Raw genomic sequence first — 18,871 nt, 5'->3', positions numbered from 1 at the left:
CGTCGCCACAGCCACCACTGCCTCCTCCATGACCCCTCCTTTTGCGCCTCTCTTCCGCCAGGTTGCAGGCCACCTCGATCCGTCGACGTGCGAGCTGACAAGACCCTAGCTCCGCCTATGTCCGTCTACGCTGTTAGGAATAAACCCCAACTCGCCGTGGTGACCAGCATGTGTGTCTAGGTCTACGGCGAGTTCGGCCGCCGGTGCGTGCCCGTGTCTGTGTCCGTGGCCGTGGCCGTGGAGGATGTGCCCAGAGTGCGTGCGTGCGCGTCTGTGTCGCGGTGGTCCGTGCTCACGTACTAGTCCACCACGTAGGTTTATAGCTCCAGTCAATGGCTGTTGGAGACGGCAGTGTGATTGATCGTTACGATCGGTTGTAGCTGGGCGCATTGAGCGCGTACGAGCGCGTGAGGCCGGCGTTCGTGGCCGGAAATCCGCCGTCCGTGCGTGAGAGAGAGCAAGTCTAGGTTAGAACCAACATGCGCGACCTGGCCTTGCTCCTTTTGCACGCTGCCATCAACCACCACGCCTCTGCACCACGGGCCCTTCTCTGGTTCGATATGAGCAGGAGGGTTGGATGACAGCCGACACGTCATCATCCCCGCAGGTGCTCACCGTGTCCACCATCAGCTCCGTCTTTACGATGCGCTCCACAACTAGCAGTTCCAGTGTCCAGCACAGCAGGTTGTAGTCAATCGCCACTTGTGTGCCCGCTTGCAGGTGTCCACGCCGCGGCCTGCTGCTGCTACCCTGGCCTCAGCCGCCGGCGATAGCCTATCTCCACTACGGCATGACCTGGCACAGCCGAGCGGCAGCCGCTATGCTCTGCTCCTCACCTTGCACTACCGGAATAATTGGCTACCCCGACGGCCTATTCTATGCCGACGGCCTTTTGTCGGGGCCGTCGGCATAGACGGAGCTATGCCGACGGCCTAGGGAAAGCCGTAGGCGTAGAAAGGCCGTCGGCATATCTCAGACTATGCCGACGGCAGCCGTAGACATAGAAAGGCCGTCGGCATATCTCTGACTATGCCGACAGCAAACGTCGGTAAAGTGTGGCCGTCGGCATATAGGTGGCCCTGGTGGCCCGGCCTCAGACGGCAGCCTAACGCTGTCAAATATATGCCGACGGCCCTCACGGCGGCCGTCGGCATATGTTTTATCTGGGTTTTTTTTCGGAACTGCCACATGGCAATACTATGCCGACGGCCTTGCCGTAGGCATATATATTATCTGTTTTTTATCTTTTAAATTGTTTTTATTTTAAAAATGATTAATTTAAATCTGTTTTTATTTATGTATTATAAGCGCCAAAAATGTTTCTGTGTTACAAAAAATAAGTATGTGATTCTGAAAAAAATAAACATTGTAAAAAACATTTGTGTAATTAAAAAAACATATGTTGCATTTTAAAAATGTTCAGGCATTTTGAAATATTGTTAATGATATTTTTTAAATGTTTACGCAATGTACAAAAAATTTCATGTAGTTTAAAAATGTTCCGTACCATCCGAAAATGTCTAACACGTATTTCAAAAAAGTTTCAAAACTCATATTTGGAACAATGTTAATTATACGTACAATTTTTTTAAAAATACTAAATTTCTAGCACATTTAATAATTTTTAAACATACGATTAACATGTTCTCAAATACAAGTTTTTGAAACTTTATTCAAATAAGTGGATAAACTTTTTTGGATTGTACGACACATTTTTTTAAACAACGCTAACAATTTTTCACATTGTATAAACATTTTTAAAAATGTCATCAATAGTTTTTCGAATGCCTGAACATTTTTAAAATGCAACATATGGTTGTTTTAATTACACAAATGTGTTTTATGATGTTTATTTTTTTAATGTCGCGTACCTGTTTTTCTGTAAGACATATTTTTTAATTGTCGCAAACACAAGAATATAATTTATTTTCTTACATAGAACAAGAAGGAATAGCAACATGAAAAATGTTTATCCCATCTAGACATGTTGTGTTGTTGTAGCCTAGTGGTAATCTTAGTTAATGCTGACCACAAGGTCACATGGTCGAGGCACGATGCTCCCTTTTTTGTGTGACAGTTAAAAAAATACTTTTCGGTCCATATTATATGATATACAAATTAGTCATGTTACTTAAACATGAATCATCATCCCTCTTGTGGTTGTCCACCTTCCCTTACACAGTCCACGGGTTCGAAACCCCACCATCTATTTTTCTTTAATTTTATTTTAGGCGTTTATATATAACATAAATAAAAAACGCAAGGGCTTATCTGCATATCTGCAATGTGACATTGGCTGACAGTGGGCCCTGGCCACGCTGGCATGCCACATAGGCCATAGATACATCTGCATATGTACGGATGGTTCTTCGCGTGTCTACGAGTGTGGTCGGTGGCCTTCGGGGCTAGCTATGCCACCAAATCTTGTGATGGGTCCTCTTACATGCCACAAAGTATGGTGGAAACTTCAAACACCTAGCGCGGGGCTCCGAAGTGTGACCCCCTTCACGGACGGCGCTACCGCCGACACTTGGAGGGGGGAAACGTCTGCGTCGGGTTGACGTAGAGGGAATCTTGTGGTGGGTAGGGCCCAGACCTTGTTCTGGAGTCTTCACATAGGCTGACCCCATCACAACGAGGTGGAGAAGTCCATTGGTCAAAGGGCTTCTCTGCATATCTACAATGTGACATTGGCTGACAGTGGGCCCTGGCCACGCTGGCATGCCACATAGGCCATAGATACATCTGCATATGTACGATTCGTTCTTCGCGTGTCTACGAGTGTGGTCGGTGGCCTTCGGGGCTAGCTATGCCACCAAATCTTGTGATGGGTCCTCTTACATGCCATAAAGTGTGGTGGCAACTTCAAACACCTAACGCTGGGCTCCGAAGTGTGACCCCCTTCACGGACGGAGCTACCGCCGACACTTGGAGGGGGGAAACGTCTGCGTCGGGTTGACGTAGAGGGAATCTTGTGGTGGGTAGGGCCCGGACCTTGTTCTGGAGTCTTCACATAGGCTGACCCCATCACAACGAGGTGGAGAAGTCCATTGGTCAAAGGGCTTCTCTGCATATCTACAATGTGACATTGGCTGACAGTGGGCCCTGGCCACGCTGGCATGCCACATAGGCCATAGATACATCTGCATATGTACGGTTCGTTCTTCGCGTGTCTACGAGTGTGGTCGGTGGCCTTCGGGGGCTAGCTATGCCACCAAATCTTGTGATGGGTCCTCTTACATGCCATAAAGTGTGGTGGCAACTTCAAACACCTAACGCTGGGCTCCGAAGTGTGACCCCCTTCACGGACGGAGCTACCGCCGACACTTGGAGGGGGGAAACGTCTGCGTCGGGTTGACGTAGAGGGAATCTTGTGGCGGGTAGGGCCCGGACCTTGTTCTAGAGACTTCACATGGGCTGAACCCATCACAACGAGGTGGAGAAGTCCATTGGTCAAAGGGCTTCTCTGCGTATCTACAATGTGACATTGGCTGACAGTGGGCCCTGGCCCCGCTGGCATGCCACATAGACCATAGATACATCTGCATATGTACGGATTGTTCTTCGCGTGTCTACAAGTGTGGTCGGTGGCCTTCGGGGGCTAGCTATGCCACCAAATCTTGTGATGGGTCCTCTTACATGCCACGAAGTGTGGTGGCAACTTCAAACACCTAGCGCGGGGCTCCGAAGAGGCAATACGCAGCTCGGGGGTGTGGTGCCATGCATATCTCCAATTTCTTGCATTAAAACCCTATGGGTGCACTAAATGTCTCAAATATTGCAAGCGGGCCCGAAAAATGCCATATCCTGGCACATGTCATGCAATGGCCCCCTCTGAGAGCACGAGAACTTTTGAGGTCAGCAGAACAACGGGCAACACACTTCCTTCACAAACCGGACACGTTCTCTCTTGATAGCCAAATACTACCCCGGAGATGGTGTAGTTTACAAGCGACCTCCAGCCAGGCTTCTGCGAAACGTGCTCAAAATTTCACCACATCCTACAAGGACCATATGACAACACTGTGCCAGGTCCCGAGTATTTCCAGCATCATGTGATTTTTGTTTGATTTTAACGGCTGGATCCGGCATGCCGCCAAGGTACATTCGCCTCCCTGTGGTGGGGCATGCCCCTCCTTGGGTTGCACTAGGCTTACACATACCGCAAAGACATCATATATGATTTGACAAACCACCTCTGGACATCATTTCAGGTGGCCGCCGTGCAGATCTGCAATTTCCCGCATTGAAACCCTACGGATGCAGTAAATGTCTCAATATTGCAGGCAGGCTCGAAATGCCATGTCCTGGCACGTGTCATGCAATGCCCCCCTTTGAGAGCACGAGAAGTTTCGAGGTCAACGGAGCAACGGGCAACGCACTTCCTTCACAAATCGGACACATTCTCTCTCAATAGCTAGATACTACCTCAGAGATGGTGTAGTTTACAAGTAACCTCCGGTCAGGCTTCTGCGAAACATGCTCAAAATTTCACCACACTCTACAAGGGCCATATGACGACACCGTGCCAGGTCCCGAGTATTTCCTGCATCGTGTGATTTTTGTTCGATTTTAACAGGTGGATCCGGCATGCCGCCGAGGTACATTCCCCTCCCTGTGGTGGGGTCCGCCCCTCCTTGGGTTGCACTAGGCCTACACATACCACAAAGAAATCATATATGATTTGACAAAACCACTTCTGGACATCATTTCAGGTGGCCGCCGTGCAGATCTGCAATTTCCCGCATAGTCGTCATACCGAACGCACCATTCCTCGATCCATTCCCTCCCCACCTCACCTCACCATATCCTCCTCGCCGCCCTCCTCTCCCCTCACGGATCGTCCTCGGTCGGTCCAAGATGGTAGAAGAAATTAGAAGAAAAACAAAAGAGAAAGAACACAATTGTATGAGATTGGTTCCTATTGGTGGAAACATTTGTGCCACGGATCGATGACATGGCGCATATCCATCCATCTATCCATCTAGCTGTCCACCTCACATCCATCCATCCATCCATCTAGAGGAAAGGAAAAAAAGAAAAAGATAAACGATCCCACCCGACCCCTACCTCGCTCTCTCCCCACGAATCGAACCCCACGAATCTAGATGTCTATGCCGACGGCTTTGCCGTAGGCATATCCCTGCCGCCAGGAGAAGCCAGGGGACGACACGTGGCGCAGGTGTGCGGACGGCTAGGCCGTCGGCATACCTACGCCATGTGTCTTCCCCTGGTTCGCTAGCGCTTTTGACGGCGCCGTCCGTTGCCGTCAGACGGAAAACAACGCCGACGACTAAACTATGCCGACGGTTGTCCCAAGGCCGTCGGCATACGGACCTATGCCGACGGCTATACTATGCCGACGGTCTGACACATCTACGCTGACGTGATCTACACCGACGGCGCTATGCCGACGGCAGCCGTAGGCATAGATCTATGCCGACGGCAGAGGACCTATGCCGACGGCCCTGGGCCGTAGGCATAGCCCGCGAGTCCGGTAGTGTTGGCTCTTAGTTCGACAATTTCTTCTATGATTTTTGTGGATTGACCGAATGCAGTTGAATGCACGCAATCTGCCGAAGCCTTCCTTGCCAAAATTGTCCATCTAAGCATTATCATGTTCATATACGGATTCAGGTTGTTGCTTCATGAAGCAACATGATCATTTTATGATTTTTCTTATGTAATAGATCATCTTACTAGACCATATTTTTCGTAAGGAGTTTGATAGCTGGCCTATCTTGCAAGACAGTTTGGTCTATAGTTATTGAAGCTTCCATGTATAACCATCATGGGGTTATAACTTCTGTTGATACAAGCGTGGGCCGATGTGCATGTTCGGAGAAGAGCAGAAAAGCATTCCGTGGTTCTCCTTTGGCTAAATTTTATAGCAGTTCAGAACAGGGATATGATTGAAATAGTAAAAATTAAACTAGTTTCATTTTTTCAAAAATTGTAATTTGAAATGAGTGAAATTAGTATTTTGATATGATTAAAATATTAAAAATTAAACTAGTTTAAATATATTCAAGATTGGTCTTATTCTAAAGATCTTATGTTCAGGAATTTGAATATATGAAATTTTTGAATAATAAAACATTACTGTAAAAGATATTGGCCATCTAAAAACGTAAAGAAAAATAAAATGCAGGGATTTGTTTGAGAGAGAGAGGAGAGATGCCGCATGCATGTGTAGAGCCCACTGCAAATAGTACTGTCTTTCCTGGGCCTATTGATGTGACATTGATTTGACCATATACAAATGATTAGCTGCCACAATACATGGGTATACATATGAATGGATCCCACTTAGATTCAGATCACAAAGTAGCTGAACGGTGGATGCTATGCCGGTACATCCCGGCTCCGGTAAAAAGGAGTTTGCATCTCCTAGCATGGCCTCAAGGGCACTGGTTGCTGCAATGGATGTCAAAAATTGTTGCCCATACGTACACATCAACTCATGAGTCCATTAATTTCTAAGCATCTGTTGCTTCCTGGTACGTACTTGGTCTCGCTAAGTTTGCATGTGTTGCCTGCATACGTACACCTTCCTCGCTAGGGTGATGGGCATGACTGTTTGTTAGACTGCAAGCATGTAAATTCAATCTGGCCAGATCATGGAAAAATTTCGACAGAAACAAGATGAGTTAAGATGACATTAATTAGTTCTACTACTATTCTCCTTGGTACCCGAGATTTATTTTTCACTAGATCATTGATGACGCGCGTTGCCGCGTCCGTCTATTATTTTAACTAGATGACCCGTTGCGCCAATGACGCAAAGGCCGAGTGTAAGCCAAGTAGTGAAAGAGTGAGCATATATCTTTTTTATCATGGCTGCCTCAAAAGCATACTACACATCAGTCTAAGCAGCAAATTACCGATAGTTAAATGCACAGTATGATCTTAGGGGATTACATAAGATACAAAAGTATGATAAACACAGAAGTCTTGGTCTAATATTAAGTTATATAACAAGGAGCTCTTGCAACTTGCTTATATTAAGTAGACGATCAGGCGCAGTCCCTTGGGAGTGCATTTGAAGCCGAAAGCATATGCTTCCCTTTGTTCATCTGTGCCTGATGGAAGAAGTCGCTCCGGCCTTTAGTGATGGTGGCCCTTTTGTCAACACCCTTGATAAAGCGTGTTGTGACAGCGGTAGTTCCATCTCCAGTAGTGATTGGCAGTTCACCACGATCAACATCCATGGGTGGGAAAAGGGAAGCGGTAGAAAAAGGAATGCTAAAGTACTGAAAATAACAATAAATGTTAGTTATTGTGTGAAATAGGACAGAGCAACTGCAAAGGATTACCATTCTCTTGCCGTGTGTTGCAAATGTTTCTGTCATGTGGCACACATAGTAGCGATCAGGCGTGGTGGTGCTGCAGATGATCTTTCGCAGCCTATGAACATTATGGTTGTAGAGCTTAACTGTGTTGCCCCACACAATGTGGTGACTAAACTCATCTAAGTAGTGGATGCAAGTCTCACCTATGTTAAATTATATAAAGTTATATCGTTTAGCAGTTGTTGCGAGAGTTGTTGGAATGAGAAGAGTAATGTAGCCCTTACCACAGAGAATGTACTTTCCAGGCTTTAGATGGATTTTCTTGCCTTTGAACTTTCGGATTGAGCTTTCTTTTCATGGGCAATGAATATACTCGAAAGCTGACATCACTCGTTGCGCCAATGGCGCAAAAAGCATCAGATAGACGAGTCTTCAAACCATGTGTATGTGCTAGTTTAAGATATATACTTTTATCTCATTGTATTGTATCATGACAGATGAAAAGGAAGTAATGACATTACTGATAATAGCATACATTGGTTTGACAAAGCAAGTTGTAGTAGGATCAATATAAAGACATAAAAAATTGAACACTGATTAGATCATAAGCAAATAGAAACTTAGTGCTGATACATAGTGTTTTAAGAGAACCTAGTGTTGATCTGCACTAAGTTTACGAACATTATGTCTGTAGAGTTTAACTATGTTGCCCCACACAACGTGGCGACTAAACTCATCTAGGTGGTGGATGTCAGGCTTACCTATGTTAAATTATACAAAGTTATACCATTTAGAAGTTGTTGTGAGAGTACGTAGTTGGAATGAGAAGAGTAATGTAGCTCTTACCGCGTAGAATGCATTTTCCTTATTTTCTTGCCTTTGAACTTTTGGATTGAGCTTCCTTTGCGTGGGCGAGGAATATACTCGAATGGTTTGTTGTGCTTGCGACACAGTGGTTCCCCTGGAACAGCGGGTTTGATGTAGCGCGAGCTCCGCCCGGTCGTGCACTGAACCACATGTGAGCTCTGCCAACACCCTTCACCCATGGTGGACCCGTGAGACACCTTCACTGCCACCACACGCTGCTTCATCCCCTCATGGCCTCGTGCTCGCCGTTGTAGTGTCGCATGTGTCCCATGTTGGCCGTTGCCATGGCCGCAAAGTGGGTCAAGATCTGTGGAGCTGCGCATGGGACGATCATATCGGCCCACGCTGCTCAATCCTGTCTGGGCGTCTTTTGGATTGGGCGGCGGAGATGGCGAAATTTTGGCGCCTCAGGTTCGGTTCCTTTGCTTCACGTTTCTGGTTGTCATGTGTTTCATCGCTAGAGACGAATGAGTTCACGGGTGGATGCTAAGGAAGTATAGACGTGGGCTTGGGTATAACTCGAGACGACTTGACATTGTTTCAATATTGTTGTGTAGGTTGATGGTTTGGCGCTTTTGTGCTGCCTTGATGTAAAAACAGAGAAATTCTAATTTTGATAGTTTGGCCGATACATCATCCTTTTCTTTCTGTGGCTGTGATACATCAGAGTAGGATAGTTTGGCTGATAGTTTGGACGAAAGTATAGGCTTGCTAAATGGGATATAATCTGTAGGCCGAAGGACCAAGGGGGTCTAGGTATTGAAAATCTGCAAGTCAAAAACAGATGTCTCCTTAGCAAGTGGCTGTTTAAACTTTCGTCCGAAACGAAGGCTACTTGGGCTCAGATTTTGCGAAATAAGTATCTTCAGTCTAAAACCTTGGCCCAGGTGACAGTGAGGCCGACTGACTCACCATTTTGGAAAGGCTTGATGAGAGTCAAACCACTCTTTTTCAACAGGACAAGGTTCTTAGTCGGAAATGGAGCTAATACGAGGTTCTGGGAGGATACGTGGCTTGGGGAGACTCCCCTTGCACTTCAATATCCTACTCTGTATAACGTTGTTCAACGTAGAGAAGCTTACGTTGCAACCGTGCTACAATCCACTCCCCTCAATATTAGTTTTCGGAGGACGCTAGTTGGAAATCGTTGGGAGGCCTGGCTTCATCTTGTAAGACGTTTGATGGATGTCCAGCTGTCTCAGCAGCCAGATCAGTTGTATTGGAAACTAACTAAGAACAGCGTGTTCTCGGTCAAATCCATGTATCTGGATGTCATAAACTCTAGCATCATTCCTTCCTCGAAGCACGTTTGGAAAGTTAAGGTACCTTTGCGAATCTAAGTGTTTATGTGGTTTGTGCATAAACAAGTTATTTTGACTAAGGATAATCTGGCAAAATGCAACTGGATGGGTTCTGCAAGATGTACATTTTGTGACCATAACGAAACTATCAAACACCTCTTTCTTGATTGTCCGCTGGCTAAGATTCTGTGGCGGTCGATTCATATTGCTTTTAATATTAATCCGCCTACTTCCATCAACACGTTATTTGGAACGTGGCTTGATGGGGTTGACTCAGATACAGCGAGGCACATTCGTGTTGGCATTTGTGCTTTATTATGGGCAGTCTGGAACTGCAGAAATGATTTGGTTTTTAACAGATCAACGAACGTTCACTTTTTGCAGGTTATCTTCAGGGCCACGGTGTTGATCCGTATGTGGTCGCTACTCACTCCGACGGAGGCCAGTGAGCGTTTGATTACTGCGTCTACCCGATGGGAGATGGTAGCTCGGGATATTTTCAACCGGTTTGGATGACGGTCATGTAATAGGATAGGCATGTAGTGCTCCTATTTTATTTGCGAGCCGGTTGTGGCTTTTTGTTTTGCTCTTATGAGCTTTTGTTTATTTCTTACTTCGAGACTTAGAGACTTGTTGATGGATATTTTTTTAATAATATGAGCCGTATGCATCTTTCTGATGCAGAGGCTAGGGTAAAACCCCTTTTCAAAAAAAAATCATCCTTTTCTTTTCTTTTGGATGTCTGTGAATTCCGACCTGCTCAATGGGGAAACAAATGCTCAATTTAGTGACCTCACCTCAAATTCTCAAATTCGGTGTTAGTTTCTCAAATTCGGTGTTAAACTAACACAATGTATTTTTTATCTTCCTCATAGTTATGTACACTCTGACATCTTACATGTTGTAAAAGTCGTGTTTCATTGATGAAATAGAACAGGGTGGCGAGGCTCCTATATTTCAAGAAATAAAATCTTATGGTTATATTGTAAATTGATGCTACCACGCAAGTGGTGGATCCCTGTATGCAATACCAGTCTATGTAGTAATACTGGTTAAATTAACTCCCGAACGTCTGGTACCTAGCTCCTCCTCCCAAACGCTTTATCTACCACTGGTCGTGTACCATGTACTCCTGCCACGTCACGGAGTATCTTGGCGCACTGGTCCCCTGCCATGCCACGTTTCTCGTACGCTCGGTACGTGTCGCCCCGAACGAGTGGAGACTGCATCGGCACCTTATCCTTTCCCTGCAGGCTCGTCTGCTTCTTCCCAATCCTTCATTTCTAATCACTTAATCAGAGGAGAGTGAGGCGAGCTGGCCGGGCTGCTCTTCGTCGGGGACGTCGCCATTTACTTGCCCGCGCCAACGGCCAACTACTCGCCGGGATTCGCCGTGTGCCCATGTACAGCCGCCTTCCAGAAGCCATTCGAGGGGCGGCCCGCAACGCTCGCGTGGAGGTCCCGACCTAGGAGGTGGACGAGGCTGTGTGGCTCGCGGCTGAGCTGCTCTTAGCCTGGGTTGCCATCGTCTCCGTGCGCCACGCTGACAGGAAGCTGGTCGCCGAGTCCCCGGGCATTCGCCACGCACCCAGGTACTCCGACGCCTCCCCAATAGCTGTCCGAGCGGCGGACCGCGACGCTCGCGCGAGTGTCCAATGGCTCCGGTGTCCGATGAGCGTGGCTGCCGGCCATGGCCGTGGTCGTGTGCCACTGCCTCTCCCGCTGCCGCTAGAATGACGGAGGCTCGCGGCCAAGATCCGGGGAGAAGGAGCTCCGTGACGGCGAGCTCCTCTAGGAGCAGGGCGACCACGTACTCCAAGAGCACGACGACGACAAGCTTGAGGCTGCTTCGGGCGACCTTAACAAGGAAGAGGGTGGCAGCTGGATGAGGGTTAAAATCACACCGGAGTCACCGTGTTGTCCTCTGACGACACAGCCGGCATCCCATGATTTTCAGGACGGCGGCGGCGCGCCAGCTGGACCTCCCTGCCAGCCTGCCCGGCCAAACTCCACAAGCTGCAGCTCACGGATCCAATCCAAGAAACGTCCTGCCAGCTAGTGCCATGGTTCCCCCACGGAAGGAGCAGGTGAATTACTTGCTATTACTTAGAACTTCTTTCTCCTTTCTTCATTCTCCTATTACAGAAGCTACACCATATGGTTGTTTGATGATCTGTTAATTCTTCATAGCAATGTGGTTCGTCAATAGCCATTAGTGGTACATGCACGTGTGTTGAGTTTAATTTCAGTTATAGTTTGACTTAGTGGTCACTTGCTTTGTCGGTCTTTGCCCATGGAGTTTGGAATGCTCATATGATTTCTATTCAAAAAGTTTCCGAAATAGGAGGAACTTGGCAGCCATGCCATTTGGTGACCTTCAGATAAGGTGTTGTTCCATGCATTGTGCTTATCTTGCCAAGAACAAAAGAAGTGCTTACTCTCTGTCATGTTAGAATTTCTGATTCAGTAAACAAGTGGTCATGTATCAGGAGGAATGAGGAAGACGGACAGGAGGAGTTTGGTGCCAATTCTACAGGCGTAGAGGATTTTTCTTTGGACTATTATTAGGGCTGTTTGTAGTTATTAATAGAATTATTAAGGTAGAGAAAGGAGGACCATTGGATTATAACGGACGGCAGATTTTGCCTTCTACAACATGTACAACAGAGGAGCCGAACCCAATTTTCAGACCCCCCAGCCCTGACGTGGTCTCTCCCTTACCCATGTTGCAACAACTGTGCTATAGGCTGTAGCATTGCCGCCGATGTTGAACTTGACGGGTATGTGCTGCTCACTGGCAACTTGAGCGCACGAGGCAGGTTCATCGTGTCCGGGGACCTCCTCGTCGACGGCGCAGGAGGGTGGTGCTCGAGGAATCACGCAAGTTTCTTTTCACAAAGCGTGTGCTCGAGATGGAGGATGGCATCGTTTCATACCTCATCGTTTTATGCGAGCATTGGATTGAAGTTGTTCATGAGCTTCCTTCACCAATTAGACCGATGCTATGTAATTACTGGAGCTCTGAAGCTATAGTTACGGGATCCAGTCTTTTTAGACCCTTGACATCACATACCTCACATGATGTGTTAATGTTGTTCTATATATACCTAGCATAGCATTTTAACCATGCTATAAAATTAAATTTACCATGCTACAAAGTAAACTTGCCATGTTAGTTCACATAATGAATCCTTTGTGCAGGGAGTTCTAGCGAAGCTTTATACAAGGAGCTATGGCATGCTTGGGCTAGGCCGTTGATCACAGTGCCTCACCAAGGTGAAAGTTTACTACTTTTCGCATGTTTATATTGGAACAGGCATGTTTATATTAGAACAGGTATGTCTCACCGCCATTGGTGTTTGCTCTTCTTGATGCCCCATAACCAATGAATGAATTTGCTACACAACACAAACAGTAGCTATTTGTGTTATGGGACACTGCTTTGTTCTTGTGTTAAAAAATGACAATATGACTTTGTTTATGCGGAATAATCATCCAGGTATTTAAAGTTCATCCACGTACATATTTAGAACTTGATATTCTCTAGTGTGGTCATGTATTAGTTGAAAAATGAATATCCATCAGAGGGTACCACCTTACATACAGTGCTTCCAGCCTTACAGGCCTCACCAGAAGTCCCTTTGCCAAGCTTCACTGTGATGACTAACTTACTACTTGACAAATATCTTTGCTAACTGATAAAAGCAACAACTTAGGTACATAAACTCATTTTCACATGTTATGACAAACTGATTTCTTCCAGCTGACAAAAAACCTAGAAAACAGAGTACTAATACATAGAGACGGTATAATTGTTAAGGCTACTTTACGAATTAATTTGGGAATAGACTGAACATATCAGGATATACATGAGTTGACTGCGAAGAAAAGAAATCATCATCTACTAATACTGTACTAAATGAACATTATCCATTCACATCTCCAGTATTGTACTATTATACATGACAGAGAATGACTAACATTACTCGTTCTTCTCTTAAAGCTGCCTAGAAAATACAGTCAGCAGAGAAGTTAGAAGGATTTTGAGCACTAAACTCCAGTTATCAATACACTGGACTGTCTACCGATCTCCAACCGGTTAATTTAAGAATCATCACCTTTACCAATAAGGGGTCAATTGTCTGTAAGATGTGATTTGCTTGCATGCATTTCATAGGTAAATATGTGCATAAAAGTTAGGACTTGCCTACATACCTGGATATTTACATTCACATAGACAATATATCTTCAATTCACATGTAGGACACAAGAATGTATAGTCACAAACTCACAATTCCATGGCAGCAAAAATATTCAATAATCTGTGAACTCCATAAACAATGATATTATAGATCTCTTGTTTTGTTGATATATTGACATATAGAAGGAGATGTAGTCTACAGGAGAGAAGCAACCAGCAATGGTGTTAATGTCACCTCTCCATAGTACCATCGGTCCAAAGGCACTCAAGTAAAAATCAAAACACAAAAACGACAAATGGCACTGGGAGTTTGGAGCCCGCCCATCTGATTTAGATGATCTGGGAAAGAGCAATGATTTTGCCCTCTTGTGGATTTAAAATACAATTAGAAAAGTTCACTGAACTGAGGAATGGGTGTTTTAAGCTCACCCAACTTCCTTAGTTTTGAAAATGAACAAATCCCTTTCAAAACATAATTTAATACATCATATCTATGCAGACATTGCCAATTCAATTTTCTGGTACGCAATAGTTAAAACATAGGAACTTCTAGTACAACATATATATACGCAGGAGTATATATCAGAAAGCATGGTAGAGTTCTTTTGTTATTAAAATGCTCCCTCTTGTGAGTTTAATAGCAGTTTAGGATAAAATCCTGGATCGCTACACCAGTCACTAAAGTTGAGCGTTGGATGGCTTCAAAGATCCAGCTGATGGTGTTAAACTGATGATGCACAGTCAGCTTCCTCGTCAGGACAAAGCTTACACGCAGCCCAGGCCAATTGGGCTGATCAGAAAGTCAAAAGAAATCGAAACCCACCCTATTAGACTTCCTACACACAAGCACTGACACTTCAAACACACACGCGCGCCACCTGTATTATAGGTGTGCTAATGCCTAAAGTGCCAGAACAAATCATGCTCCTATGCACATCACAACAGACATGCGTAAACACATTACAAATTTCTGAAGAAAAGGGTCGGGGTGTCACAAGGCCACATGATTTTAATAGGAAAGACTTCTGGTCATGTGTCATCTAAAAGTATATGCATGCAAGGACCTTTTCTCTCTTGATCTTGGAAACATCTACCTGCCTGGAAAGATGCTAGAAGCATGATGCAGACCAGCGGCAAAGTATTTTTCCTCCTAAGAAGCTACTCCCTCCGTTCCAAAATAGATAACTCAACTTTGTATTAAAGTTAGTACAAAGTTGAGTCATCTATTTTGGAATGGAGGGAGTACATAGAGAGAGCAGTGAGCCAGTGATCCTCACCTAGCTAGTGCGTGCGCGCGCCCACACACACATCAAGCCAACACACCATACACACAGCAGCAGCACGCAAGCAACAAACACGCATGTGGCGCAACGCACACGGAGCCAAAGACACAACCAATAAAGCATGGAGCAGACGGTCATGCTTGCCGTCGAGCCGCTCACACTAAAAGGGATCAAAGAGTAGGACATTTCTATTCGTAAACCTTCTCATCGTAGGGAGTAATTATCAAACAGAGAAACAAAAGGAAAAGAAAAGCAAGAAGTTCCCTTCCTCCATCTGTTTTTTATTTTCTTTAACTTATATACATCAGACCAACACACAAGCACTTTATAAAAACATAATTCCCAATTCAAGAACACAGTTGAATATTAGAGCACCACATACTACTCTTCGCAGAGTAAAACCGGGCAAGCCAAGTCATGATTATGCTATTAGTCAGTAGGTACATTACACAGCTTGTTCATGCGAAGAACATCTGCTATTAGATTCTTATAGCCACACTTCAGGTTTCTATTTTCTAAATAAAAATAAGTGATCTCACTACAATAAAAAATAAACACATATATAGCCGACAGAATTACCCTGCAAAACTATCAGCAAGGTAGTAGCAAAATATTATACTATCCTAATCATGTTACTAAATTACAATTGACCGACTCTAGTCTAGGTTTCAAATTTGAAAAGGGAGAACAACTCACCATGTTGTTTGATTTCTTCTTGGATCCATGTTTCCTATCACCAGTCCCCTTCATGCCGCCCGAATCCTCATTGATCTCTGCAAATCTTTAAACGAAAGCATCCAAATAAGCAATATGTATATACTCCCTCCGTCCCAAAATAAGTGACTAAACTTTGTACTAACAAAGTAGAAAAATCAAATTAAGAAAAGCTATCTAATTGATGGAAGGAACTTCATTTTATAATGTAATTCACTCTATCAAGCAAACTGTGATGTTTTAGCATCCACGGTCAAAACATCAACATAAAATTCAAATATTTAGACATGACAATAGCAGAGTTTTTCTCAATCATTCATGTGGGACAAAATACATAGAATGTAACAGTAGCACTTCTTTCTCATGTACTCATGTTGGGCAGAAAAAATATTAGATGTTGAAAAATCATGTTACACATGAAGCCAAATAAGCATTTCTGCATAAACCAAAAGGATAAACTCACCCTGGGGTAGACTGCAATCATCTGATAACCACATCAATCCTGTATAATCTATTCAAACAGATTCATAGGTCAAAATATGACAAATAGCATCCATTGTGTAGCTTTGTTAAGGGTATTGTTTGATGCCGGGTTGCAAAGCATAAACACTTGTTACTACATTTAAATCTATGCTGCTAAAAAAGATAAGTAAGTGGTAAGAATTATGAAAATATATAACACCCATTCCAAGGATTCCAAAAACTAAAAAGAAAAGGATGCCCAATATGGGCTCTTCTATATGTGCACTTTATATTTCCTATATGAAAAGGAATAAGGCATGAAACCTAGCAAGCAGTCAAGCGAACCTGACGGTACTGGTCTCTTGCCATTGAGGTCAATGCACTTGATTTGGCCCTGCGTGCTACTGCCTTCATGCCACAAGGCTTTCTTACTCTTGCCGTCCTCTCCCTCGAATGCAGTGTACATACACCATAGAAAAATGTAAGGAACTGAACATATGACATATCCTTCATCAATTCTTAATAAAAAACTAAAAGTACAGTTTTTCTCAATGGCTCATAAGCCTTCTGTTCAATCCTTTCTTCTCACAGAGAGTTTTCCTCTCCCTCCAGTGCAAGGAACGACAAGTGCATACACCATAGAGAGAATGTTAGCAACTGAACATATACCATGTCGTTCATCAATTCTTACAAAAAACTGAACTGAAAATGAAGCTCTTCTCATTGGCTCATAGCCTTCTTTTCAATCCTTGCTTCTCACACAGTGTTTCTAGATTCACAAATAACCAAATAAGGAGGCAACCAACAACATATAGTAGCACATATTAGCAACACAAGTAGAGTCAGGCCAAGCAGCAGCCAAGCTTGGCAGCAGCAGAACCAACAGCAAACACATATACCAACACAAATCAAAGGGAGGTGGGGCTCTTGACCAGAATCAGACTCTTCTCACCCTCTCTTTCTTCTCATCCTCCTCTTCCGAGGCTGCACCGTCGTCGGCCAGCATGTCAATGTCAATCTTGTCGATGAGCTCGCCTTTGGTGAGGCGCCGGTAGCGGCCGGGACGGTTGGGGCCCCATCCCTGGGCGAGCGCCCGGACCCAGCTCTCAAGCCGGGCGCGGTCCAGCAGCCTGACGGCGGGTTCGTCGATGGCCACGCTGTCGAGGGCGTCAAGGAACTTGTGGGGAACGAAGGCGAGGCCGGTGTTGGCCCTTGTGAGGGCGTCGGCATCGTGGGCGGCGAGGAAGGGGTTGACGGTGGTGGCGGGGAGAGGAGACGAGGGGGGATTCTGGGAGGGGGAGTGGAGGCGCGCGGGTGGCGGCCCTTGGTCTTGGCCCAGACCAGCTCCCCGACAGCTAGGGTCTGGGGCCGGGGCTCGGGATCCTCGGTCGCCACCCTCCCCTGCTCCTTGCAATGGTGGCGGCATGGGAGAGAGAGAGAGGAGGACGAGAAGGAGTAGGAGAGGTGGCGGCGCGAAGATCTGCGCCCAATCCAGAATCATGGTGTGCGGCGCGTGATGCCGGTGACCTGCGCCCGACTCGGCTGGACCGAGAACTGCCGCCCCCACTGCTGCACCTCAAGCGCCGGGGAGAGAAGGCAGCGTCGGCCGCGCGTGCGAAGAAGAGGATGGAGCCGGCGGCGCGGCGGGAGGGAAGGAAGGGATCGGGGGAGGGGAGAGCACGGGAGAGAAGGCACGGGATATTTTTCACCCCGGTCGATCCAGGTTTTCATCGCTGCTCTCGCTCCCAGAAACCCATCTCCACCACGAGGAAGCAAAAAACCAGCTGATTCCTGGACCCCCGCAGTTAACAAGGCCCAAACGTCATTTACCTATTGTACCAGTCATGTATGTACAAAACAATCGACGGTTTACCAGACGCCAGCAGCCAAAAAAAAACTGTAGCAGCTCGATCGGGTGGACCACGACATCGCGCGCGAGCAATGCCGCTAGAATGGCGGGTACTCTAGCAGGCTTTATATGTTAGATTAAATAATATGATTTTCATAAATATACATCCATAAAACATGTTGTCAAAAAACATAATGGCAAAACAACATGGAAATTACATTTGTATAAACAGCGATAGAAAAGACACAAGTAGTGTAGAGGTAGGAGAGGACTCGGTTTTTTAACTTGGGTCTTAACTTGAAATTGATTCAACTAAGGTCTTGCGCGTGAGGACTTTGAATCGGAAATTTGAGATGTTGCTGCATATTGTTTTTTTAATTGATCATTACAGGGCAGCGTCATAGATGATTTCCCTTAATATTGTAAGAAGCTGCATCATTGAAAGCAGAAAGCATACACATGATAACAGTGGGCGATATAAACAGGCATTGCCATAACTTCGGATAATTCAGCTCATCAGAGGGGCAGTCTATACATGTAGACTATAGTAATAGGGTGTAAAATAGTTTTTGTGATGATTTGGTAGTTATACAAGAAAACAAAGTAGGCGTACATAGGAGACTGCTATAACATAATAGATGAGTATAAACTCTGGCAATTCAGCTTTTCCTGTAGGGTTAGTGATATTGAAAAATATCACAAGCTATCTTTGATACATAAGCATAGTTGGTCAGGGTTAGTGATATTGAAAGAAAATACAAGCACCTTATACAGAATAAACTGATCATCGAGATAAGCAAAATTTCCAAAACAACTACAAGCAACTGAGACCAGTCTGTAGAATTTGACTACAAACTAATTGCTCTCTGAGACGCCAAATCCTTTTAGTTCGTAGTCAGTCG

General features: G+C 45.3%; 2 long non-coding RNA genes across 2 annotated transcripts; one reads left to right on the top strand and one right to left on the bottom strand.

Annotated features, from left to right (window-relative positions):
* The first annotated feature begins 10,595 nt into the window (after positions 1 to 10,595).
* Positions 10,596 to 12,973, top strand: LOC123043090 (uncharacterized). Its single transcript, XR_006419017.1, has 2 exons — positions 10,596 to 11,547; positions 12,662 to 12,973. It is a non-coding gene; the product is annotated as an uncharacterized lncRNA (long non-coding RNA).
* Positions 12,974 to 14,250: 1,277 nt separating this feature from the next.
* LOC123043091 (uncharacterized) lies at positions 14,251 to 17,099 on the bottom strand. Its single transcript, XR_006419018.1, has 2 exons — positions 16,122 to 17,099; positions 14,251 to 15,725 (listed from the first exon to the last, which is right to left on the bottom strand). It is a non-coding gene; the product is annotated as an uncharacterized lncRNA (long non-coding RNA).
* Between the last annotated feature and the right edge of the window lie 1,772 nt (positions 17,100 to 18,871).

This window comes from Triticum aestivum, chromosome 2B (assembly GCF_018294505.1).
Source record: "Triticum aestivum cultivar Chinese Spring chromosome 2B, IWGSC CS RefSeq v2.1, whole genome shotgun sequence".
Classification (NCBI taxonomy): Eukaryota; Viridiplantae; Streptophyta; class Magnoliopsida; order Poales; family Poaceae; genus Triticum; species Triticum aestivum.
Note: the sequence above shows the minus strand (reverse complement) of the source record. Positions and strands in the feature narration are given on the sequence as shown.